Genomic DNA, 26,318 nt, shown 5'->3' with positions numbered 1-26,318 from the left:
TCACACACATCCTACATGGCTGACATACACCATAGACCACTGAAACACCGGTAGTGCTGCTAACGTGGATTAATTTGAACACATGTTTTTGCTCCTTTCAGTGTGTGCAATTTGGCCTATCAATCATCCATTGATACATTTTATGTGCTGTACATTCCTGCAGATTTAGGCCATATATTAGTGAAGTGACTTTGAAGCAAGCATGTCGACACTAAACACAAACCAGCTTGGTTTAATGGAAGCTCCTGACATGTGGAAGTAATATAGGAACACGGATACTCTGATCCTCACTGACAACATGCAGTGACTAAGGCTTTTTACAGCAATCCTCGACACCTCATTCACAGACATAATGAAGCAAATCAAAACCCAGAATTGTACTTTCTCATTAAAGTACAGGATGGACAATTCTATAAGAGTCTTTCCTACACACGATTAGAAAACACAAACTTTCTCAAAGAGGGAAAGTTCAAAGAAGCTCCTCATTTCCAGTAAATTGCTTTGCCTGATTTGCCATTTCAAATAAATTGCAGCGTTGGCCAAAATTTGCAATTCACTGGAAGTCGTCCCCTCAGCCACACAGAAGAGGTTAATCCATATTTCGCGTTTGAATATAAGACGGAAAAAGAGAAAAAGGGAAGATAGGTAACTCTTTGCCCGGAGATGGGGAGCTGAGGGGAGGGGAGTAGTGAGAGAAACTGTGGGAGTGGAGGAAAAGGCGAGAGAATGGGAAGAAACAGGCGTCATTTAGAGTAAATGGCATCCAAAAACCCTCTCCAATTATCTTTGCCTACCATGCCAGTGAGACTGACTTAATTAAAATGACTTGAGAGGGAGGGGAGAGAAGAAGAATCTGCCAGTGATTGAGGGGGCAGGCAGGCGACATATCTGCACTGAAACACAAAGCTCAGGCATCGTGCAGGCTGTCGACCACTCTCCCTTTTCAATTCTCGACTTCAAAAGTGAATAAAGAAATACTAATAAAAAGAGAGGGGCTCTCACCATTTGCAGCCATGTAATTGCGCTATTTAAATCCTACATTTTTTATCATTGTTGGAATATTGGTCGGGAGGGGGGTTGAGTGTATAAAAATGGATAGTGAAACAGCCCCATACCCTCACCACCTATAATCTCCGTGCCTTCTTTCTCAGAAAATCCTCTGACAGTGACCTTTTCGCATGAGGTCTGTTTCTATGGAAACAACGTCCAGCCCATCTACGTTTGGTGTTTTCCTGTCACCGGTCTGCCAGAACTGGCCCACTTGTGACTAAGAAGAAGAATGTGGCACATTTCAAGATCCGTCTCCTGTTTGTTGTTTCCACTGGTGTGCAGCCACAGGCCTGGGAAGCAGCATGGAGCATCTGCTATGGTAAACACACGTGTGTGATGTCTGAAGCCTAAAATGTTGCAGTCCTGTGGATGTGAAATCATACAAATTTCATGTTTTATGATGATTTCATGTTTGTTTTTTGTGCATCACACTGCAGCAAAAATTTCGAGTTATTATAAAAGTATTTTCCAAAACAACAATTACCAAAAAATGGATACTAAAGATATCCAGGTTGACAAAGATATAGTGACATAGTTACTCTAGCAGTTTTACAAATAGATCCCTCAGTTTATTATTTCAACTCTACGTCTTCATCAAATAAGATTTACTGTGGGTTACCCACTTTTCCTTTCTTGTCTTTATTTTTGCAGCCAGCTGGGGATGTATATGTGATTTATTTGAAGTGGCAGTTCATCTTATCAGTGTAAATCTAAAATAAAGCCAACGTTTTGCAGTTGTTACCACAGATATAACATACAGAAGAACAAGACGTCATTGTAAGAAGCCATTTGAAATCTGATATAGGTATCACCAACAAGGTGCACTGCAGAAATACTACTTAGCTTATTCCAGTATTATTAAAACTATTATGACATTTACTAACTAAATGTCCATTTTTACACACGTTCACACTTAGCATTAACATGTGCCATGGATAATTGGTAGATAAATCTATTGTGTCTGTTTAGGAAGTGCAGTCACGAGCATTTTCGATAGCTCTGTGTAAATGGATCTCATCTTTCTCTTTTGGTTTGCAAAGACTAACTATTCTCTTTTCAACTGTCAGAAGGCAACAATTCAACTTCTGTTACCATTTTGTCAAAAGAAAACGAAGAAGCATACATCCATCTTCTTCCCTTTATCCGTGGCTGGGTCGCGAGGGCAGCAGCCTAAGCAGAGAAGCCCAGACCTCCCTCTTCCCAGCCACCTCCTCCAGCTTGTCCAGGGGAACACCAAAGCGTTCCCAGGCCAGCAGAGAGATATAATCTCTCCAGTGTGTCCTGGGTCTGCCCCGGGGCCTCCTCCTGATAGGACATGCCCGGAACACATTAGCCAGGAGGCGCCCAGAAAGCATCCTTGTCAGATGCCCGAACCACCTCAACTGGCTCCTTTCGCTGTGGAGGAGCAGCGAAAGGAGCTCTGAGCCCCTCCCAGATGTCTGAACTTCTCACCATATCTATAAGGGAGAGGCCAGCCACCCTTCGAAGGAAGCTAATTTCCGCCACTTGTATCCACGGTCTCATTCTTTCAGTCACTACTGACAGCTTGTGACAATAGGTGAAGGTAGGTCGACTGGTAAATTGAGAGCTCTGCTTTTACACTCAGCTCTCTAGAAGAAGAAGCAATCCATTGATTGATTTGAACACGCAATCAAAACAATATAATTCATTATAAAATTGTTGGCATATCACTGAGTACTTCAACTAATACACTGTACATCAAAGGGTTAGGCAGAACATTAACACAGCCCATGATACATTAATATACACTCTAAATAGCAACCTGCAGGCTTCAAAAATTAATAGCAAAACTGCACTTTCCATAATGGCCATTGCTTAAAAAATGCTAAGAGTACAGTGGGTGTTTTTTTTCTCCTTATAGCCTGTGCACTGGAATGTTGGTGTCTGCTAGGCCTCAGCTCTCCATGTCAACGCGGTTTATTATAAGAGATTAATGAGCATATCAGCTTTGGGCATTGCCAAATAATAAAAGATTTGCTCTTTTAGATTTCATGAAGTATCTTTTGTCCATCCTATAGACATTCTAGACTTTGCATCTTTATCAAGAAAATACAGCTAGTGCGCTGTGGCAGCTGCTCTTTTGGAATTTAAGGCTCAGTTTGCTTGCCAGCAGATTCAGACACACTCTGGCTGATGAAAGAAGGTCGTTTTGTGGTGTAGTGTACACTGGGGACACGTAGCAATGTTAAAAACAATGTAAACGCTGATTTGAACAATATGTTCTCTTTAAGTGTTGTCTTGTTCAAATGACAAATGCTTTAAACACGTTTGTCACAGCCACTGCAGAAATTTCCATTTAAACATGCGTATTGTGCCATTTCAGTCTAAAATGTGCTTCTCTTCATAAGTTGCTGGCTTAAAAAAAGGAAGCAAAGAAAGAAAAAGTGAAGTAAATTGAAATTCATTTTGCACCAAAGTACAGTATGTGCTGCCAGTGTCAATAAAAAAAGCACTTCTCTGTCGCAAATACACACACATTCACAGACACACACACACACACTCCTCTCACACCTTGATCAGCCAATACACAATACTGCTCATGTGTCACAGCTAACACCTGTTACTGTGCTTTTGCCTTGTGAGCTTATTGTAACGGACTGTACAGAATCTTCCACTGAACACAATACAAACTCGCACCTGTCTCAACAAATGTGTTTGCACAGAAGGTTGGTGGGCGCTATAATTTCAAGTTAAAGTGCCAGGATGCACTGTATAGGATAATTGCCAAGACTCAGCAACCACTGTATCAATATACATTGACTGGAGTGGGCACAGACAGCTTGGATATAAATCAAAGCTTAGAGGAAAAAGACACAAACACACACACACACACAGCAGTGACTAAAACTTTGAAATCACCTCTTGGAGCGTTTGTGTAAAAGTTAGTGCATTTTCAAGTCAATGCAAAACATGACATTTTAGCAAACAGAAAAAGAAGAAAGAACTCTTGACAACAAACTAATCTAAGGCAATATACTTGTTTCCACTTATAGTAAAAGATTCATTCTTAAAGGTATAGTAAGTGATTAGACAATGTCTGAGAGCTCTGAGGCCCGGAGATGAAGGAGCACCTCAGTTTATGTGAAACAGAAAGGGAGGAAAGGGGGTGGAGTTAGCATGACAACTGCTATTTTGATGGGGCCAAAGCCAAGTACCATCATTGTCCATCCCCCTGCTTTTCCATCTCCAGAGCCCTCTCGTCTCCTCTCCTCTGCATCCCCTTGTTTTCTTTCTCATTCTCGTCAATATTCTCTCTTCATTCTTCTCTAAATTCACATCTTCCTCTTTCCACTGCTTTTCTCCTCCCCCATTTTCTCTATTCCTCCCGTTCTCAGTATCTTGGTCTTAGAGAGCTTCACATTCCCTTATGTTGAGAAACAGAGGGAGAGACCGAATATTAATCATCCCTGTGTGGTTTCAGCGGGCTTGTTTGTTGTTTTTTTAGGGAAGGAAATTTTACACTTCATGAACTCTGTTGACCTCATTCCATATCATCTTAGGGAAACATTTGATGATCGTTATATTGAAGGTGGTACTGAAAAAAGTAAGGAACAGCTCGGCACCTTTACCTCCCTAAAACTCACATGTACCGCATGCACAAACACACAGACACACACACGAGACCGCAGTCAGTCTCAGCTCTGGTTGCCAGGGAGACCGCCATACCAGGGCTCTGACCCAGGAGGTTTGGGACTGTTTTTCAGCCTCCCCACTGGCACCTCCCCCTCTGAAGCAGAAGAGATGGCAGCTGTAGGACAGCTGTTCCTACCAGGATCGAGCCTGAAACCACAACCACCATCCCACCATGAGCGCAGCCAGGACAACATATCAGGGGACAAAAAACACTGAAAAGGCCCAAACGATTACACACATCTGTTTGTTTCACGATAAGTCTGTGGAAAAGATTCACACTGAATTTATTCTATATTTCAGTATGACTCAGTATGACTTTTTTCTATCTGGAAAATGATCCTTTTAGCTTTTGTTTACATTGTTAGTCACTATATTATTATATAAATAATGTAACCTGGTAGCTCAGCTGACTGTGAAACTTTAGGACATAGTTATATTTCTGCAATTACTGCATTATCCTAAACTGGCATCAGTTCACATGTCGCTTTAGATTTGGTACCGGTAAGTACTTTAACCCTTACCATGGGCCTTTTGCTGGGCCCATTTTACAAGCTTTATTTAACTGGCTGTAACTCCATTAGTGTTAGTGTTTGTTGTAGAGACAAAATTCACATGGTTTTGCAAGAAGAAGATGAGTTTCATGGGGATATTTAATGCATCATAGTCACACAAGGCAATCACGAGGTACTGCTGTCTGAACACAGACAGAGTTTACCATCTGTGCTTCACATTACCTTACTCCTGAACCATTTTGACCTAGAGAGAAACTTCTACTTGCTACTGGAAGATGAGAATTTTTTTATTTTAAAGCAAAAGTAAAAGTAAAGTAAGTCCATTAGCTTGTGTGAATCTTGGTTAATAAAGAGATAAGAATAAAAAGTATAACAGAGTAGTATAATTTTCAACTTTGGCAGGTTCTGTTCTCAACTGTTTTCTTAGTATTATTATTGTTGTTAATTATTGTTTACCTTACAATATACAGAAAAGTGCCTTGAGACAGCTGTTAGGTAAAACTGAGTGAGAAAAGAAGAATTTAGGCAGTTTGACTGAGGCAGATCATGATTTTCCTTATATTGTGGCTGTTCAGACTAATACAGGATGGATTCCTACACTGTTCCAAAAAATACTAATGTCAAATTATTTTACTGTGTATTTTACAGTTGTGTACTGTTTTTCTAGAACATCATTACATTTACATAAGTAGACTGTGATCTGACACGTCAAATGTAAAATAACATAACATCACTGTAAATGTAATAAAACACAATTTACTTGTTTGTTAAATATATTTTGTTGTACATATGCATATTTAGATCGTAAAAATACATCCAGGAATGTCTCCCATCATGCCTTGGGACATGTGCTGCTGTTTAGATGTTCTTGTTTTATTGTTTATGGTTACGTTACTTTAAACTGTTATCTTGAATGTTGTGTTTATGCCGTGGTGCAGCGTCACTGATAGTTGTTGTTTTGTAGAGAGAGTGCTGTACCATGAGTGACTTCTGTTGTGCTGTTGTTGAACCTTGAGGCACATTGTAGCACCGCAAGTGTTTTAATAAGGGGCTCCCCCTACCAGCTTGGGGTTAAATAACAAGCTCAATCTCTCTCTGTGAGCTTCTTTGTTAAGATTTCTCTGCATGCCACAATGTAAAACATTGCACGGACACGCTGTGCTAATTATATATTTTGAAAAAGAAATGTAGAGGTAGGAATTGCAATAATATAAATAACATGACGCTAAGCATCGGCCAATGAATGTGAACTAACAACAAGGTCGCGGGTATGGCTGCGACCGTAGGAAAAAAAACCCTAATATGAAGGTATTTTACTGTGCATTTTACAGTAATGTTCTGTTCTTCTAGAATATCATTAAAGTTACGTAAATAGACTTTGACTTCACATTTTGAATGTAAATTAACGTTAAATCACTGTAATGTAATACAACATAATTGTCATGATTATTAAATGTATCTGTCTGTGCATATGCATATTTAGATTGTTAAAATACATTCACAAATGTATCATGATTTCACAAATATCTGTCCGTTATTTGAAAGATTGAACTGTTGAATTCAAATGTAATGCTATGGAAAAGTATATAACATGATCCCTATAAGCGTGTGTTACATCACATAAGTATTATTATCGTTGCTAGTTAGGGCGATCGTGGCTCAAGAGTTGGCAGTTCGCCTTGTGATCAGAAGATTGCCGGTTCGCGCCCCGGCTCGGACACTCTCCGTCGTTGTGTCCGTGGTCAAGACTCTTCACCTACCGCCTACTAGTGATGGCCAGAGGGGCCGATGGTGCAATATGGCAGCCTCGCCTCTGTCAGTCTGTCCCAGGGCATGCAATCAATTATTATTTAAACCAAATGTTAACTGTATATTTCTGTACATTTACGTATTATGATTCATATTTCCACATTCAGTGACCTTGTTTATAGGTAATTTCATTGTTTGATCGCGTAAAAATGTTCCTAATTTAATGTCTAAAAGCACTTGGAAAAGGCAGAATCCCATGTAAAATTAGCGCAACAAACTGTATTTTCATTACTGAAAATGACCGTATTTTTATGGGACAGTTATTTTCTGTTATTTTACGGTCGTATTTTTGGCGCCCCAGCTGCCGGAATATTACCGTTTTTTTAAGATGTTTTTTTTTCCTATTTATAGATGGTTTCATTGTTTCATCACATTAACATGTTCCTGATTTAATGTTTAGTGGCACTTGAAAAAGGCGAGATCCCATGTCAAATTAGCGCAACTAATTGTATTTTCATTACTGGAAATAACCGTATTTTTATGGGGAGTGATTTTCTGTTATTTCACGGTCGTATTTTGGCGCCCCAGCTGCCGGAATATTACCGTTGTTTTAGGATGTTTTTTTTAACAGTGTAGATCAAAAATATGAAATAGTAAGAAAATAGTGCTTTTTGCTTGAAATGTCAGAAATGAAGGTCTGGCTTTGGAGTAAATCACATTTTTCTCTATGGAATTAAACATGTATTTAAACAACATTTTAAAAATAAGGACAATTCTGAAGCTTTTTGTTATAGCAAATTTATCAAGTTGAGAACAGGAATTCTTCCCAGCACTTAAAATTGGCAGATTTATAAACCTCTTGGAGGAAAACGGGTCATATGAATATATGTGTGACGAGCTGAGGATACATATTTGATGAAGTGTTTGAGAATCTAGAAGGGTTTTGTCAGATAATCAGATCAGATATTTTAACCTTAAGTCTATTAACTGTAAGCTACATTTGAGCCTAAAGTCTAGAGAACAAAAACACAAGGATCGATGTATTTTACTAAAAATGTTCATTTTATTGTAGCTTCTATGGAACACTGTTTTTAAATTATGGTGGTTTATAAACCTGGCTGGTGATTTTTTTGTCCATGGCACAATAATAAAACCAACCAATTCAGTTTACTATGAGCAGACTTCTTTGCAGTGTATTAACACAGGTTTAGTTCATCATTACTTGATTATGCTTGCTCTGACTTAAAAACACCTTGGGTATATGTCACACCTGTATGTATATATAGGCAGTACACCTGTAGAACTTAAAAACGCATGATTCATTATTTAATATGTCAGTTTTAAACTAAACATTATGTTCTTAAAATGAAATAAAGTCAACATTGTATTGTTAAAAAATGAAATAAAAACTCAGTTTTACCTTTCTGGAATCCACAGCAGATCTAGCTTCTGGATAATTGGCCTTATTTCCACTGTGTCCACATACACTTTGCAATTCTTCACCACTATTTATATCACTGAATTTCCCTGGATAGCGGTTCTGGGATTCATATTTGCATGTTGTCGAAAGAACAGATACATTTGCATTGTCTCTGATCTAAAACAAGATGACTAAAATTAATTTAAAAAAAGAAACAGTCGACCAGTTGACAGCAGATCTTTCAAGAATTGCTTGTATGTCTCAGTCCAGCACTCACAACCCCACTATAAAGTTTATGCTGCATAATGTTTGATTTGTTTTGTAATTGTCGTTTTTCAGAAATTCATAATAATTACCCCTGCCTGACCCACACACACAAACACACACACACAAAAGAACCTCAGAAAATAAAAATAAAAAATGTTTCTATTGTGTAAAACTAAGTAATCAATTGAACCAATAAATTAATCAGGATAATGTTTAACAAGGTTACAGATAACATTAGCTGAAGAGATGTTTTTATATGGATTTCCACACAACTGGACTTTTTTCCAACCAGAGGAGAGGTGAATTATTGGTTAATTCTCATAAACCTGGAATTTATCAACTAAAAATACATAGGAGGGGGGCACTGGTTTTTGAAAGCTGCCATGTTGCTCGACCATCTTGAATACAGTGACTCAGATGGATATTGCAAATTCTACCTAATCAGGTTCTATGTAGGTGATGGGTCAAATATGTATTACGTTAAAGGCAGAGAAGAGAACTTGTAGGCGATCACGTGCCGTGGAGGCACATTTGAATTTGTTTCTGCACTTTCCAAGACAACATATCAAGGATCATATCTACGATTAGTCATTTGTAATTGAGGTCCTTTTTACCAAAGCAAACATGTGAAGGAAAGAAACAGCATGACCAGTATCATCTTCTTCCATACATAGGTGCATTCTTCAGGAGGAAGATGCAGGAGACACATCTATTCTGATATTTAGAAAGCGTATCTATGCACTTCTATATGTGAACATGATAAAGAATGCCTGAGAGCCTTACTGTATTTTATTATATGTTGAACTGTTACCTGTTTCCTTCTCCCAAATGTAGAGATTTTAACCACTACATTGATGCAGAAAAAGGAGTTGCAGTAAAAATCCTCAGAATGTAGGAAATAGTGTTTGATCTTTAACGTTTCTTGGAAAAGGACTTCTAAGACCAACTTAATGTACATTCCCCAATGATGAAGTGAAACCTGCACCCAAGTACATATGTTTACAACAATACATCATAAGATAATCACAATACCAGCTCTGAAATATTACGCGTGCCCTCTCTAGTTTCTGGTTTCGTGATTTAACTTGTATGCAGTTTTACAGTATTGCTTTGGTCTCATAACATGGTTTTGTGTGCATGCTATGCATTCGCATCTTTCTCTGTGAGAATAACGTGTGAAAAATGTGGGAGGACTTGACCTCGACGTTCTAGTCTATCCACAAATATATCATTTATATATACGATGTTATTTTGCCAATAAAGAAACAGTTGCCTTGAGACTGTTTCCAACAGCCTGAGATACATAAAATTGCTGCTTTTTATGATCAACTGGACAACCAGAGAAATGATGCGCACTTATCTCTTTAGCAGCGTCTGTTTTTTCATTGTAAGGCACTGTGCAGTTTTCAGTAGCACTGTATTTCTCTATAATTAGGTAGTATTCGTGTGCAAGAAGAGTAACCTGTTCTTTTTTGTCATCGGAGTGCCATGGAAAGGAGCAAGCTAAGTTAGTGTGGTGGTGATTTGGTTCTCCCCCTCCATCTGTTTTGTTTTCCTTCCATCTCCCTCTTTTTGATGAGCTGGGTCTTCAGTCCCCCTTATAAAATCCCATTAGATCTTAATGAAGTCAGGCTCCTAGCCTCTCGGCCTCACCTCATTTAGCACGATTGTCTGGCGGCCATTAGCATGGAGGCAATTACAGCCGCACGACAAGAGTAATTGGAAATGCCGACAGGGACCCTGAGAAATTGGAATAAATAAATATAAAAAAAAATATTCAAACTAATAAGCTTCCATTCAGATGGCAGGGAGGGAGCCGCATGTGTCTAAGTTAAATCAACGTAATTACAATTAGGGTTGGTAGGGTAAAGAGCCCGGGTGAGAGAGAAATGGATATGGATGGATTGGAGGATGTTGGTTAAGCACAGAGGTAGCAAATGTGATGGAGGGGAAAGCATAGTGAGGATATTAATGAAGAACTTAAGTGTCAAACACATTCAAGTCACAGAAGTTTGGAAGAAAATATCTATCTGAAGGTGAATTTTGTATTTTGTTGCCCAACTAGTACCTAAAATCATTTCATTACTTCTTAAAATATCAGCATTATTATTTGTAGTCTGTTGTGAAAGCTATAGTGCACATATACAGCTTCAGATCTGTCAAAAGCAACCAGCTAAACGACATGAGGTATACCTGTAATAGATACAGTGTTAACATTTTTGTCCTTTTTTTCCCCAGTTACAGTAACTGTAGTTATAAAGTAGATATGTATAATATGCACTGTCTATTAGCATCTCCATGCTAGTTTAACTAAACCAGCAACAATCTATAAGGACCTAATTCATAATAAATATGTTGGGCTACTGAGAATGACTTACACCAAGGGATAATTATTAATAGTATAATATTTTTTTGGAAAAGGATGGCCAAAAGAAAAACCCCATCTAGATTTGCTAGGCTGCAATAAAAAGCCTCTGGCCATCATAGCAAATACAACGTTGGCAATAACCAACATGGATTTTTCTTTGAGTCCACTGAACTGCACTGATTGTGTTCTTTCAATCATAGAGAAGATATGTACCTTATTGTGCAGGAACTTTAAGAAAAAAATAAACTGACCAAAAAGGACCGCTTGAGTCTGAGAGGCTCTGAGACTACTGAAACAGCAGTGGGCTGCAGGACCTGAGCCAGATTGCCATGGCATCTCTCCTGTGCTGCCACCCCCCAAGTCCATCCCCAACCCTCTCACTCCACACCACCCACTAGCAATCTTGCCCCCTTTCCTGCCTCCTAAACTGAATGACAGGTGGCAGAAATCCGATCAGCATGGGCCTTCATCAAGGAAGCACTCACATCTGAAACGGGCACATTGCCCACTCGCCCACCCGAGGGCCACAGCACACATGTGAGGCTGTTTGGTGTGTATGTGCATGTGCATAAATCAGACAGAGGATGGGGGAGCAGGGCTACAATGGACACAGAGGCTTCAGAGGGAGAAGATGGGGGAGTGTTAGGGGTATAATGGACTTCTTGGCCAGGGAGCCAAGCGGCGAAGCTGGCACTAGGTGTCCGGGACTCAAACGGGAAACAGGAGGTTGGCTCCCACTATAGTCATTGCAAGAGTCCCATTGGGTCATCCACAATAGCAGGGCAACCGGCTGCTGTCAACAATGACCTCCAAGGCCTCACTGCTTGAACTGAGAGAGTCCCACCCTTCAGCACTTCCCTTTTAGCACTCCAATGCAGCTAAGCAGGGATTATTATTAGGGACATGTATTTGGAACATGTGTGCATGGTTGTGATGACCTGTCACTTGGAGTTGCTTTAAAGCTTTGGCTACTGTGCTTCAAAATATGGCTGAAGAACAGCAGTACTGAAGTTAATACACATAAACTGCCACTTCTATTGTATTGCAGCTCATCTTTTCCTGCCCTTACAAACCCAATCAAATTTGAAAAACTCCCACTGTCCTGTTTCTCATAAAAAAAAGTTTATTTGTCTAAAACGAGCACAATCTCCATGGGCAGCAGTGGTAGTAAGTGGAAGGGGGGTAATGTAAAGGGAGGTAGGGGGTCTCCTCCAACCAGGAGGAGATTTAATTAGTGAAATCTCATTAAGTCTAACAAAATTAAGCGTAAAACAATCCTTGGTGGGGAATCGTGGTGGAGGTTCTGGGTGTAGAGGGTAGGAGGTGGGGGACACTTAGGGGCTGAGAGGACATGAAGACTGGCTGTGCGATTAGTCTTGCCTGTGTGTACAAGGAGACAAATGGCTTAGTATAACCAGACACCGCTTGGCAAAAAACTAGATTGCCATGTGTGTACAGCTCCTCCATTGTTTTAGTTCTTAACTCTTAACTTCTTAACTAAGCTCTTCCTAGGGAAGGTACATTTATAGAAATTGATACATAGAGTAGCTACAATATAGAATCAGACATTTCAAACTGGAGGCTTGATGAACGATATCAAGAGTGACTCTGAAACCTTCCTTTGATGGAATACAGGTGGCTGGAGAGGATATCATCTGGACAGCCTGCCAATCTGACATACAACTAACACTTAGAGACAGGCATTCATTCACATTCACATTCACAGCTGTAGCCAATTCCCAGTACATGTGACAGAGAATATGCCGACTCCATAGAGAAGGGCCCCTGGGTTAATCTCTTCTTGACTTGAGCATATAGTTCTACCCACCATAACAACATGCAACCCTCAGATACTACAATCCTATCCTTATATGGACTATGACTATATAGGACTATGACTTTCACCATTTGCTTCACAAACATTTTAGAGTTGATCCTGCGTGAAATAGCACTAAACTACTGCTGTACTGGGTAGCAGTAGTACAGCTGTAATGTAATGCTGTAGCATGCTGTGGTGCTATGTGATCATTTCCATTCTTCCAACGTACGAAACTGACAAACAAAAACACCAGTTAGTGTATTTTTTACATCAAAGAGAGAGATAGAATCTGAAATTATTCCAAGGGCAAAGTAACTTAAGCCACTGGTAAATGTAGCCTACTAGCCAAAGAAATAATGTTACAGCTTAAAGCGTTGTTACCCACTATGGCAACATTGTTTTTCCAAGAAGTACATGTCTGCTCTGTTTTAAAACCATGAAAGTTCGACTTCTTCGTTATAGGAAGTACCTTCACAGCACAAATAGGCAAAACATAGTCTTTACCTGCCTTAGAGTAAAAGCTGTCCAGTACAGAATGTACTATACTGGCTTTGGTGTTATGCTACTGAGTTTTTCCATTTTCCTCAAATAATTCTAAAATAGCTAATTAGAAAATAACCTAACCTGTTTTTTTCTCCCAACAACCCCTTTGATATCAATGTCCCCAGTGAAAAACTAGATAAATGAACTGTACACTAATGAGTGCCTATAATTTACTAAAAGTGGAACGCTACAATTTTACTTTGCTGTCTCAATGACTCGGCAGCAAACTAAGTGTTTTGTGGGAAGAAGTTCCAGTCATGAGGATCTAAAAAACAATTTGAGGGCATTAATGGGTTGTTTTGTCATGTAAATGTAATATAGAACCACTATCCAGCCCAAAGTAACATTCAAAAGCCAGACAATTGTTTCTTAGAAACCAATGAAGTGCCCTATTCTTGGTCTCCGGGAGGTCCAGGTATCATTAGAAAGTAATGGTCTTTTTAAAGATGGTGGTTTCCATCGCCACATAATTTCTGCTCAACATTATAAACAACATACAGAAAATATATGTTTTTCCCATCACCTGATTTTTCTAGTTTATCATTCATGACTAGGACACTTTAACACACTTTATATTTAACTAGTATAACTTTAAAGAAAATGAAGTCACATTTTTACATGAGATTGCTAATATAAGCCTGACCTCACCAGTAAAATAACAAGAGCAATAACTAATTGTGGTAAATGGCTACTCCTCAGGTGACCTCTTGCTGTCTTCTTAGTGCACATGCACCTAGGGTGGTATGTCTCAAAAGCCTGACAGAGGAGGCTCATAATGGGTAATTTAAGTAAAACTATCTGTTCCTAAACTTCCTACTTTTGTTGACTAACACTAACTAAACAGTAGCTAAAGACAACAGTAATAAACAAAAAAGGAAAGAACATGGAATAAGTGAGTTACCTGAAACCCAGGTCTTCTTTTGTGTGGATGTGTCATTGGTAACTGACTCTATTGTTTACTTGTAACATGTGCACAAACAGTTCATTTACTAAAGGGTTAATCATAATAATCAACAACTTCAAAAAACAGAACCACAGACAAACTACAGCAAGAAGCGAGTAAACATAACAATTCAGGGGTTGAAGAAATAGGGATAAAGTTTGCTCAGGTGATTGAAATTCAACTGGTTAAACTGAACTTCAGCAGGGTAATCAGTCACAGTGTACCCAACAACAATATGCCACCATGTGTAAAGTATGAATTACATGTGACTCTGTGCTCCTAAATTATTACAAGAACTGATCTTGATGCCGCTTTCTCAACATTTCTCTACAAAACAAAACCGCACATAGATTTGCTTCTGATACTTATAATAATATCCAACATCACACAACAGGAAAATGGCACCTTACAATTAGCTTGCCCACAACAACGCAGCACCTTGTTGTATTATCTTCTGTCTGTCTGTCCTCCACTCCCAGCCTATTGAGACATTACAGAATTATTAAACATTTAGCAAAAGTTATTATTAATACTGAAACACTATTAAATAATAGGAGCAGGAATGCAACTGGTCAATCGTTTGTTTAAGAAGGATATAAAGTTGTCATTCAAACCAGATTTAACCTCTTAAAACCAGTCTGCATCATAAACTGTCACATTAAAATAATAAAGCCAGAATGTTCCAGATTCTAGATCGACTTCTACGAAAACTGGTCTAAAACAAGTTGTCCTTTTAAAAACTAGTGAAACTATATTGTATCCAAGATGGCCGACTTCTAAATGGCCACCATGGTCACCACCCATCTTGAGGAGTTTGCTCCCTCACATATACTAATGTGCCACAAACAGGACTTTAATATCACCAACCATTCCCATTTTATGACGGTGTATCCATATAAATGGCCCACCCTGTACAAATGTGATTATAATTTTGAAGAGGTGAAAACAGGGAGGTCAGTAAATGGCTGTGGTTAAAATTCCATTGAATAGTTGACTGGCTGGCTGTGACTGATCCACACAGAGCATTTTTGGTGCACATGTAAAAGATTTAAGTTCAATCAGGCATTCAGGCCTGGACACCTGATCTTTCACTTAAAGCTCCCCCAGAACAGTGGGAGTGTGGTTCGGCCTCACAGCAGGCCACCTACCTCCAGCAATCTGTGAACACAGAGCTTCTTAAGGGATGGTATTTATCCAGTTCTACACAGCTCAGTCGGGAGTACTCTGTGTGGTATGCAGGTACCACCCTATGAGTAGGGAGGACTGGTATGAAATCTGCTGATGTCTGAGCCCAGATACTTTTCTCACTTTAAAGTTTATCAGTCTCACTAAGAAAATGGAAAGAGATTTTTTATTTATTTATTTATTTATTTTGAGGATGCAAACAAAGTGGTTAATTTAATTTAACATTTAATTTTACTGGGCAAATTGCCATGTCATCCAAAACCCATTTCATTTCCATAATCCATCTAGTTTATCGCTACCTATGACAATTCAAAAAGGAAGAAAATCCTGATTATTATTGTTGTTGTTGTTTTAAATTGTATAGAACTTGTTATTTCTATTAGCTCTTTCTCAACTTGAAAATGTCAAGCCTGTTAATGTAAAAAGGACAATGTGGGGATGGGCTGTGATATAGATATAGGCATAGGGCCACTCCAGTGATAAAATACATCAAAATAAGTTGAACACATTTACTTTTTATACAGGAAAATGAAGCAGCAAGACTTTAATAATGCTGCGGCCTTCGTTTTTCAGCTGCTCCCATTGGGGGCACATGTGCCTCCATCTCACAATCTCTCTACTATCCTCTTCTTTCCCTGTCCTCCTTCACTGCATCCTTGAATATTTTCTGTGGTGTTTTTCTTTTCCTTCTGCTTGGCACCTCAAGCTACATAAAACCTTTGTCAGCCATGTCACTATCCCTCCTCTGCACAGCCATACCATTTTAGCTTTGCATCTCTCATTTTTTCTGATATACACTCAACCTTAGCGGCCCCTCTGTTAGACTCATTTCTAGTCTTGTCCAGTTTTGTCACTCCAAATGAAAACTTTAACATCTTCAACACTACCACTTCCAGCTCCGCCTCCTTTCTTTTGGTTAATGTTCCTGTAGGTCTCGCTGCCATCTTATAAACCTTTGCTTTTGCTCTTCCTGCTGTCCTTTTGTCACATAACACTCCTGATGCTTCACTGCATTTTCTTCTACACCTTTGACAATGTTACTGTTGTTACTGCGCCAAATGTTATTTTCAACAAAAGTCAACTTGGATCATTTATAAATTTCAAAACTGTGTGTAATTGAGTATCAAGTTTTTGGGGTTTTTTGCTTCTGAAAGGGGGCGTATCAGAAAACAGAGATAGTAAAGAAAAACTTAAATCTGGGGGGAAACAAATATGTTGAGGATGTACAGTGCCAAGAAAAAGTAATTTCCCCTCCCCCTGATTTCTTTGGTTTTTGCATATTTGTAACATTTAAATATGTCGTATCATCAAACAAATTTTATTATTTTGCAAAAATAACTTGTGTAAATACAAAATGTAGTTTTTCAATGACGCTCTCATTCATTAGGAAAAAATATTTTAAAAAGTAATTGCTGCCATATTAAAACTGCATTTTATATTTACATGGTGGCAGATATTTTTCACTAATATTAAAATTTGTTTGCTGAAACATATAAATGTGACAAATACTGAAAATTTGAAGAACTCAAGGGAGGAGCAAATATTTATTCCCAGTACTATCGGTTGAGTTTCGCTGTCAAGCAGCCACTTCAGACCAGAGATTTGGGTAAGAGCATTTCTTAGATTTCCTTCAGCCACAAAGAAAACATTTTAGCCTTACGGTAATCCTTCCCAGAGCCCTCCCTAAGCTCAATGGCTCTTCCTCCCTAGGTGATCCCTCTGGCCCCTGTGTGTGATCCTAGAGGGGAATCTCTTTATACCAAAACCCACCGTGCACACCATTCCCCTCCTCTCGCTCCATGGCCCTTCTGAGACCCAGCTGATCTTCCTGTCGACGTCAAAGAAAAATCAGAGTGGAAGCTAGAGCAGTGAGGGTCTCCACCCAGGAGAGTGGAGGTCTAATCACCCTGTTCCTCACGAAATCCACAAGAGAAACATTAGCATTCCTTAATCTGCCCAGTATCAGGTACAATCGCTGGATCTGTACTTGCGCTTTTCTACTTCCATTTTCCTCTACGGAAAATAACATTTTACTTCAGTATAGATTTATATTTCCCAAGAAAATTATTTTTGCAACCAGACATTATAAAACAGAAAAGTTTGCTCTCAGTCTTGGAGTCTTGGCTGTCCAGGCATGTAAACCAAGCAGCAAAGTGAAAACGAAGCAACACCGAACAGCCAAAAATTGTTGTTCCTCTTCCTCTCAGGGCAATTTAAGCTTGGGTCCAAAGGCAAGTTAATCCCAACAGACTCCTATGTTAAAATTCCAAAATTTACACCAGTAAAAATCATTATATACAGCTGAAGCTTAAAGTTGGTTTGACATGTGGAGCAGCGGCAGCCAATAGCTAGGCCCCACCTCTGCTAATTCATGTTACTGAATTTCACCTGAATGTGTTTGCGCTGTATATACTTTTCGGAGCACTTTTAGTACTTTTAGTACCTTTAGTACTAATCAGCAGTTTTGTTTTGTTTTTGTTGTTGTCTCTTTTTTTTTTTGGGGGGGGGGGGGGGGGGTCATTTGTTTCAAGGTGTTTTTTTAGGATTAAGGATAGCTACTAATATTACTACTACTACTTAGCTACTCCATAATGTGTGTCTGTGGATTAGTCATTAATCATATAGTAGGGGACAAATTGTTAATGCTGAGGTTTTGTCCAGAAACCAGTTGGTTACATCATGTTGGCTATGTTCATTTTTTGATGTTTTTTTCAATGAGTGAGAAGTGATAGCTCTCATTTTAAGAATTTCCAACAGGCTTGTCGCAATTTTGCAAGGAAAGTGCAGCAACACATCCTATTTTTTAATAGGATGTGTTTTAAATGTATATTTAAAAGGAACGTATAAAATATTAAATATCCAAAGCACTAGAATTCTCACCATTCCCCTTTATCCATTATAACTGATATTCCCAATAACCAACTCAAAGCCAGAATGAAATTTAGATTGCACCTGTTTACAATTTCTGTTTGTAAGGGGCAACCAAAAAGAACTTAAAGGGCCCTTTTCGCAAATTTAATCAGATGAAATAAGGATTATTTTGAACTGGGAATCATGCAAAGCTAGTCTAGCAGAGTCCAAAAAGATAAATATGGAGTACAATTAATGTAAATATGTAAAGATTCTGCCTTGCTTTCAAAAGAGTCTATGTGCAAAAGCATTGTAATGCTGAACGAGTTACAAAAAGGTAGTATTCGATGTAGTGATAGGTTCACACCACCCCAGTCAGCTCTGCATTAAATCAAATAGTGGGAGGATGAGTCTTTGCTGTTGGTTCACGTTTCAGGGTTTATTATGACTGAAGGAGTGGGGCTCACAGAGTGCTACTCCCTGGACAAGTTGTGCTCCTTGTAAAATGATTGCTTTATTGTTGCACTGTGTACAACATTTGCTCATATCAATAATGGGATATGCTCCAATGCATCAGGCAAACCCTGGGAGAGAATGTAGCCTCATTTGGTTCATTCAATTTTCACTGTTCGCTTTCATGGCAAAGCAGGTTTTGGGTAGCCACAGGAATGAGTGAATATTCACAACTTCTTGACTAAACTTTATCTCTAATCATATGGAATCTCTGTACAGGGAGCAAAAAAATTCCAGATGGGCATCTTTAAGATATCTAAATCCCCCTCCGTTTGCTAGTAGGTTCTGGGGTCAAGGTGTGAAGGGAGGACCAAAAGACCTGTTTCCCACAATCCCTCCACAGCTATAGCCCCCCAGCTGTTCGAGGGCTTTCATAACAACAGCTGCGCAGAGGTTTAGTGGTTCATGTTGCTATGACAACAGCAGGATCAATTGGCATGCACAGACTCTCGGTGCTAATAGCAAAAGTGACATTATGGCATAATTTCATTTCAATAAAACACAGACAGCATTTTTGGTGCACAGAGATTCAGGGGCACATAAAAGGATAAAAGGAAATAATTAATTTTGCACGACAATTCTAGCAGCTCATATGTACAAAACTTACAAGAATCTCCCACACATATTGACAAGCCAGCAACATCTCATTTCAAAAACATTCCTCTGCGTTAAAGATAAGCTCAGTACAGAGCATGACTGTGTCCAAACTCATACAATAGAGGCTAAATATGTCTTCATGCCCGGCAGCTGTATTTGCCACAGATCGCTAACCGGCAGGATGTGCAACAATCAGAAATATTTCTGTTCTCCTGACAAACAGGATATCAGGTCACTTGGCCTCCTCAACAGTGAGGAATCTGATTGTATGGGGAGATTAAAGTATTGCGCAGAGTCAAGAACCAGCCCCAGTTCTACTTGAGGTTTACCAATGGAGGACATCTTTATTACTTAAATACACTCATTGTTCCTTCACATATATTCAACAGTTAGTTAGAGTTTAGTTTTATAGCTTTAATCTGGCCAGTGAATGACAATAGTAGGTATTCCCGAGGGAGTAACCGGAGCTGGCATGGCGTCACCACGGATTTAAGCCCAGCATTTAATGAGCATGCAGCAGATACAGGCAGCTGTGCCAGACAAAACACAGCACAGGCAGCCTATTCGCACACTGATGTGAGCATGTTATCCAGCTGCTACACTGTGAAACACAAGGTTTTTTAACTTTGTATGTACACCACTAATCGTCATTCGGCTGATATTTGACATTGATTATTCCTCTCTGTCTCAAAGAATATGATAGGCCTTGTGAACGGTGTGGGGAAAGCCAAACCGGAATTTACAGCTAAAAATACCCACAGTGATGAGTCAGGATGGACTGAGCAAACAAAAAGAGACCCGTCTAATTTCCTACAGTCTGGCCTTTCAGTGAAAAAACTTCCAGAGTCCTTTCTAGTTAATGAGAGCAGCATCGAGAAGAGAGAAAAGATAATCTATAGACTAGTGGAATAAAAAGAGATTGTCCAATTTCAGTTCAATTCAATGCAATTTGATTTATAGAGCACTAAATCGCAACAACTGTTGCCTCACAGCACTTTACACTGTAAGGTAAAGACCTTAAAATATTTGAGAGAAAACTCCAACAATGAAATAATCCCCTATGACCATGCAGTTGGCGACAGTGGAAAGGAAAATCTCATAACAAGAAAAAAAAAAGAAAAAAAAGAGCAGAGTTTAAGTCAAAGTTTAAAAATAATTACCCAGTTTGTTATCATATTGTATCTAGAATTTTCAGGTGAAAATGAATTTAATTAATTTTTGGAATAACGCTGTAACATAGTAAAAATGTGGAACAATTTGACCTGTGAATACTTTCCAGAAGCACTGTAAAGCAGGGTATCATCTGCATAGCAATGAAAGGTGATCAGGTATAATGTAAATAGCAGTGGTCCCAGCACAGAACCTTGTGGAACTCTGTGACGAACTTCTGTGTGCGAAGAAGCCTTCACATTTACACGAACAAATCCGTTATTCTTTTACATAGATATGATTCAAACCATAATTCCTTTAATATGGTGTTCTGCTTTGTAATTAAATATTATGGTTAACAATATCAAATCACTGCACTTAGGTGAGGTTTAACATGAAATGCACAGAGATCCACTGTCAGAAACCATAAGACTGTCATTAGCAGCTGTCTGTTTTGATAATGAGCTCTGAAACTTGACTGAAATTATTCAAATAAGCTATTCCTCTGCAGATGGTCAGTTAGCTTTTTTACAACTAGTCTTTTAAGAATTTCTGAAATAACAGGAAGGTTGGAGATTAGTCTATAAATCGCTAAGACAGGAGGGTAAAGTAAAGGCTTTTTAAGTAATAGTTTAATACCACCATCTTAAAAGCATGTAATCTGTTGTGGCAGGGCATGGGCTGTGGCACCGCTGCGGGGGAGGCGGACTCACCTGAGAGGCATCAGCGATCACGTCTCACCGGCTTAGAATGATTAACTGGGTCCTGACTGGGTTGTTGTTGTGTTGTGTGTGGATGGCAGCTGAAAAAGAGCCAACAACCGGGAAATAAAAGTGTGTAAAGTGAACTATGTGGTTGGGTCCATCGCAATTTCCATTCCACCCGTTAACAGAGATAGATTGACTACTAATGGTATGACTTCTTTCAGCAGTCTAGAAGGAACTGAGTGTAATAGACACATTGATGGTTTGAAGGAAGTAATTACTGAACAGAACAATCAGAGAGAGTTTAAATAAATATCAGCTGTTTTAAAAGTTTTGGATTAGCTGTTGGATTAGCAGTTGGATTAACAACTTCATTTTAAAAATCCTGCGAATATTCAAATTAGCCACACCGTGGGCTGTAAGGAGCTCTCTGATTGGTTGGACAGACACAGGCTGTCTGTCTGGATTTTTCTAGCTCATAGCTTCGCCCTGCTAAGTAGCGTGTGTGCTTTTACAAAGGCCGTTCAGCCTCAGGATTTACACTCGACTTGACACGGATATGTGAAGACCCTGCAGCAAAACAAACAGCGCAACCTCTGACTGAGTGCCTGTTTATTCAGTCTGACCACCTGTTGAAGGTAACGTGCTAACATGGCTAACGATAGCATCACCGCACGTCGCCACGTTATTTTAAGGTCATCTTAGCTTATGAAAATTTTACGTCACATCTGTACGAGCTGGCTACATGTTTTGTAAACTGCTGTGCTCTTCACAAATAAAGCTGGAAGCAGCTCAGACTATTAGAACCAGCACTGAGCCCTGTTACATTTACACAGTGTTAGAGCAACGGCTGCAGCCTACAGCCTTTAAACTAGCGTGTGCAGTTCCTGCTTTAACCTCCTAGGACCTGGCGTCCACATATGTCGACATCACATTTTCACTCATTACATCCCACGGTGTGGCTAATTTGAATAGCCGCAGGATTTTTAAAATGAAGTTGTTAATCCAACAGCTAATCCAAAAGTTAATCCCTGAGCGAACAGGAAAGGGAAATGGATTTTGAAATGAGGAGTGGAATCGCCATTTTAAAAAGCATTGTGAAAATCACTTTATTAAAGTGCAATTCGAAAAAGGGTTTTGAAATGAAGTTTTTAAAAAGCATTTTAAAAATCAGTTTACTAAATTGGAATTCAAAAATGAATTTACAAATGCAGAATTTATTCTACAACTCATTATTTAAGCACAGAATTCTTTATTTCCATGCGCATGGCTCTTGTGGTCCTCCATATTTGTTAACCTGGCTACAGTACTGAAAAGAAACCTGGGATTATTCTTTTTTCTTCTATCAGTGATGAATTGGAAGATGTCCCAGCTTTACAGAAGGCTTTTTTTATAGAGCACAAAACTATTTTTGCAAGCCAGACAAAGGTTTTCTAAATTAGTGAAACACTATCTCCTCCTCTTCAGCTAAAGGTTATCTGCTTTAAGGTGTCCATTTGTGAGTTATACCAAGGACTTTGATCTGGAGCTTTCTTTTTTAGAAGACTCATAGTATATATGTGTGTAGCTCTGCTTTGTGTGCCCAACTCTGAATAATCACACTTTGGGGGCTCAATAATTTGATGAGATTACTAGAAAAGAGAGCTGCTCCATGTAAAGTGGAATTGATGCCATTTCTCCTAAAAAAGACCACATAAATTTTTTGAACATGACACAGCCAGTGGTTTAAGAAAAACATGCAGCTAAGCATGTCACTACTGTTCTGAATGGAGAGGATGAGTCTGGTATTTTTTAAATCAAAATTACATACTTTGTCAGTTTCAGTATTAATCAGTAATAATTTGAGTGACTTAAGTAATTTCAAAATTAATGCAAACAGGTGCTTTACTGCTAAAGTGAATTCCAGTCTTGCAAAATCTAATTTATTCTTAGTTGGCAGTTTTATATTTCCTTCAAGGGGGGCTACTATGACCCCAGGAACAGAATCAACTATGGCTGCTCAAGTCTCTAGTGTTATGTTTCACAGACTAGAGTTTTTAGCTTGGCAGGTGTCTCATGAGAGGGTAAATTCAATTTGAAACATGAACAGGTTAGTGGAGTAGCAGGGGTACAGCTAACTGGGGTTAGCTATCTGGGAGTCCAAAGCTACAAGTTTTATTAAAGTACCACTGATGCTAAAGGAAGCTGAGAAGTAATTAAACATTTGAAAAACTGCACAGCAGCACGAGGGTGTGCTGCTGGTGCTTCATTTAAAGGTGTTTCTATAAAAGGGGCATCATTTTTAATTCTTCTTATCACCAAACTATTCACTGAGCTGTCGTGCCCTATGGATTGGTGCCAGTCATCTCTGAAGAGACCAGACAACTTCAGAATAAAACTGCTTCATCACAAGATGAATATGATAAAAGTGACTGCCCTGAAAAACATAATATTAATTTCTGTATTGAATTTGAGAAACTTGCCTTTAAGAAACGATACTAGTAAAATGCCTCTTGTCAACTGTCATTATAGGTATCAAAAGTTAATACCACTGTTCTCTCGACCTACGTCACACATCTGCTTGTCTAGTTGAGAATATAATGAAACTGACTATATCTTTACTCTTTGCTTATGTACGAGACGTCAAAAGGAAGGCAAAAATGTTTTTATTTTTTTTAATACCATGATATTACTTGGCCTTGCCTCCATGTACTGGGATAAATATTTTTACTTGAGAATACATTTATGTCCGATTCAAAACTTGCCCAAAAAAGTTTATATCCCAAGGCACCAAAGTGCATCTGTTATGCAAAATGTATATCAAGATTTACATGCATTATCTTTTGAGGCAAACACACAGGTAAAAACACACTGAAAACATAAAGGATGTGTTTTCACTTCATTCCAGCTGTCAGACTGTCAGATCTAACACACAGAGAGGAGACACAAGAGGCATTTCCCAGGTGGAATCCTGCCTTGATTCTCACAAAAATGAATCAAACAATCCAGACAGACAGCAGGCCAGTTAAAAGAAGTTGTCTTGGCTCATATTATGCAATATCCTGCAGAGGTATCTCTATAATGTGACTGCACAAGTTTAGATATATTTTGAAAAATATATATTTTGAAAACTAACTGATGTACATGTAAGTCAGTGAAATGAATCACATCTTTAAGATGTGGCCTCTGTGATAAATCAATGGAACTGCTGTGTTCTGTGGTAAGTACAAAGCACTGAATGGGAAGACTGAATGGATTAAACAGCCAGTGACCACAATTTACATTATTTTATATGGGTACATTCATTGTCAGATGAAGTGATGAACTGCAGTACGAACATCACTGATTTCTGATTATCTTTTTATGAAACTACAATCAGTGTTCTGCTTGAAAACCTTTGGCTGCTGTTACTCATATCCTTTCCCAAACATATAAAGGTAAGTTTTACTGCTTAAACCTATGTTAGGGACTAGAAAGGTGCTCGTGTAGTACCTTTCTAGTCAGTTGAGCATTCAAAGCACTTTCTTACTATAATCTCAACCAGTGACACACACATTCATACAACACTTATTTACGCGTAAGCACTTTCTAACAGTCACACTCCATTGGATGCATCCGGGGCAACTTGGATACTGCCCGATGGCAGTTGCCCTTACACAGCATCAAAATGCATGTTATTGGGTGTATTGGACCAATACAAGTGCTCAATACTTTCACCCAGCTTCTCAACAAGCACATTTGATCAAGAGGTTTGCTGGAATATGCCCAATCCACAGCGCTCACAGGATCCACTGCCAGCATCACAGTTCCAGACACTACAGGGCACGCACAGAGGTCCCAGGCCCATGCCTTAGGGCTGTTTTGGTGGCACAAAATAGAACTAAAATATTAAAAGGTACTTTTAAATTTGTTGCTAATAATACATCATAAAATGACTTACAGATTACAGATTTTCACATCTTGCACATAAATGATATAAAGCATGAAGACATGATCTGTTATTTTAATGTCCATCTTGTATAAAATGTCAGAGTCATGTGGTAGAATGAAATTTATACACTACAGTACACGCTGATGACAAAGTCATAAATGTAGTGAAGAATGTTGATAATCTCCTCAGCCTGGTGCTGTATAGCAGTAGTAAATTTTGCACATAATCTTTCAATGTCTCTCAGACAGAAAAAAGTGCTTCCCATATGTACATTAAAGAAGATGGATGAAGGAAGCACAAAGAAAGCTTCGGTTACAGCAGACTCATTCTCTCTGAATTTAAACAGCCAGTGTCTGCCCATTATATAAATAATGAGGCCATAGTAGGAATAAAGGTAACACTTTTTTTTGCTGCAAATTTAAACACTCTTTCATTGTCTGAGCATGAAACAGCTCGGGAAGGCAGAAGCACAATGGACTTGGCAGAGGCGGCAAAGGCAGAACAGACAGAGAGGAATTCCCCATCAGTGTCTGAAGCAAACTAACCTTTCTTTTTTCTTTCTGACTCTTCCCTCCTGGTGAGAGTCCAAAGGAAGAAAGTTAACTCTTTCACTGGCACACTGAATGTCTGCTTCAGTTGTTTGTTCAGAGTGCACAGCTCCTAATAATAATTCATGACATTCCTGTGGACTGAGGCTGCAGAATTTACTGACACCCTGGTTCTCTCTGTAGCCTCCACAATGTTTTTCCACACATTAGAGATGCACCACTTAACCCCCCCCCCCCCCTTCGCCACCACCACAATCCAGCTCCATATCCAGGTAGTTAAATACAAAGTACTTTCTGTCCTTTTCCCAGTACAGAAAATAGTGTCTTGAAGGTGCTTCTCTGTCTGTAAATGTCGGCTGGTGATGGTTTATAAATACCACTGACCACGGGGGAGAAGAAGAACAGTAGCATGCCATTCACTGAGATTGAGAGATTCACACAAAAGACTTATAAGAAAACCTCAAAACAGTAAACCGCTTTCTCAATTTCCCAGCCCTAGCTTGTACAAACACACTCTCATATCCTGGAAAGATAAGC

The 26,318-nt window shown here is 39.0% G+C and overlaps 1 protein-coding gene across 3 annotated transcripts in view; it reads right to left on the bottom strand.

Moving 5' to 3' along the window:
- The window catches only part of pknox2 (pbx/knotted 1 homeobox 2), a 105,473-nt gene that overhangs the window by 64,417 nt on the left and 14,738 nt on the right, over positions 1 to 26,318 (bottom strand). Inside the window, exon 2 of one of the 3 annotated variants that reach the window (XM_085288296.1) lies at positions 21,333 to 21,421. The exons of the other annotated variants lie outside the window; for them this stretch is intronic. The gene's annotated coding sequence lies outside the window, so the exon portion shown is untranslated. The remainder of the gene's footprint in view (positions 1 to 21,332; positions 21,422 to 26,318) is intronic. 3 annotated transcript variants of the gene reach the window in all.

Source organism: Mchenga conophoros, linkage group LG10, assembly GCF_057382185.1.
Source record: "Mchenga conophoros isolate Kocher_MC1m ecotype Shallow Benthic linkage group LG10, M_conophoros_male_GT1.1, whole genome shotgun sequence".
Lineage (NCBI taxonomy): Eukaryota > Metazoa > Chordata > Actinopteri > Cichliformes > Cichlidae > Mchenga > Mchenga conophoros.
Note: the sequence above shows the minus strand (reverse complement) of the source record. Positions and strands in the feature narration are given on the sequence as shown.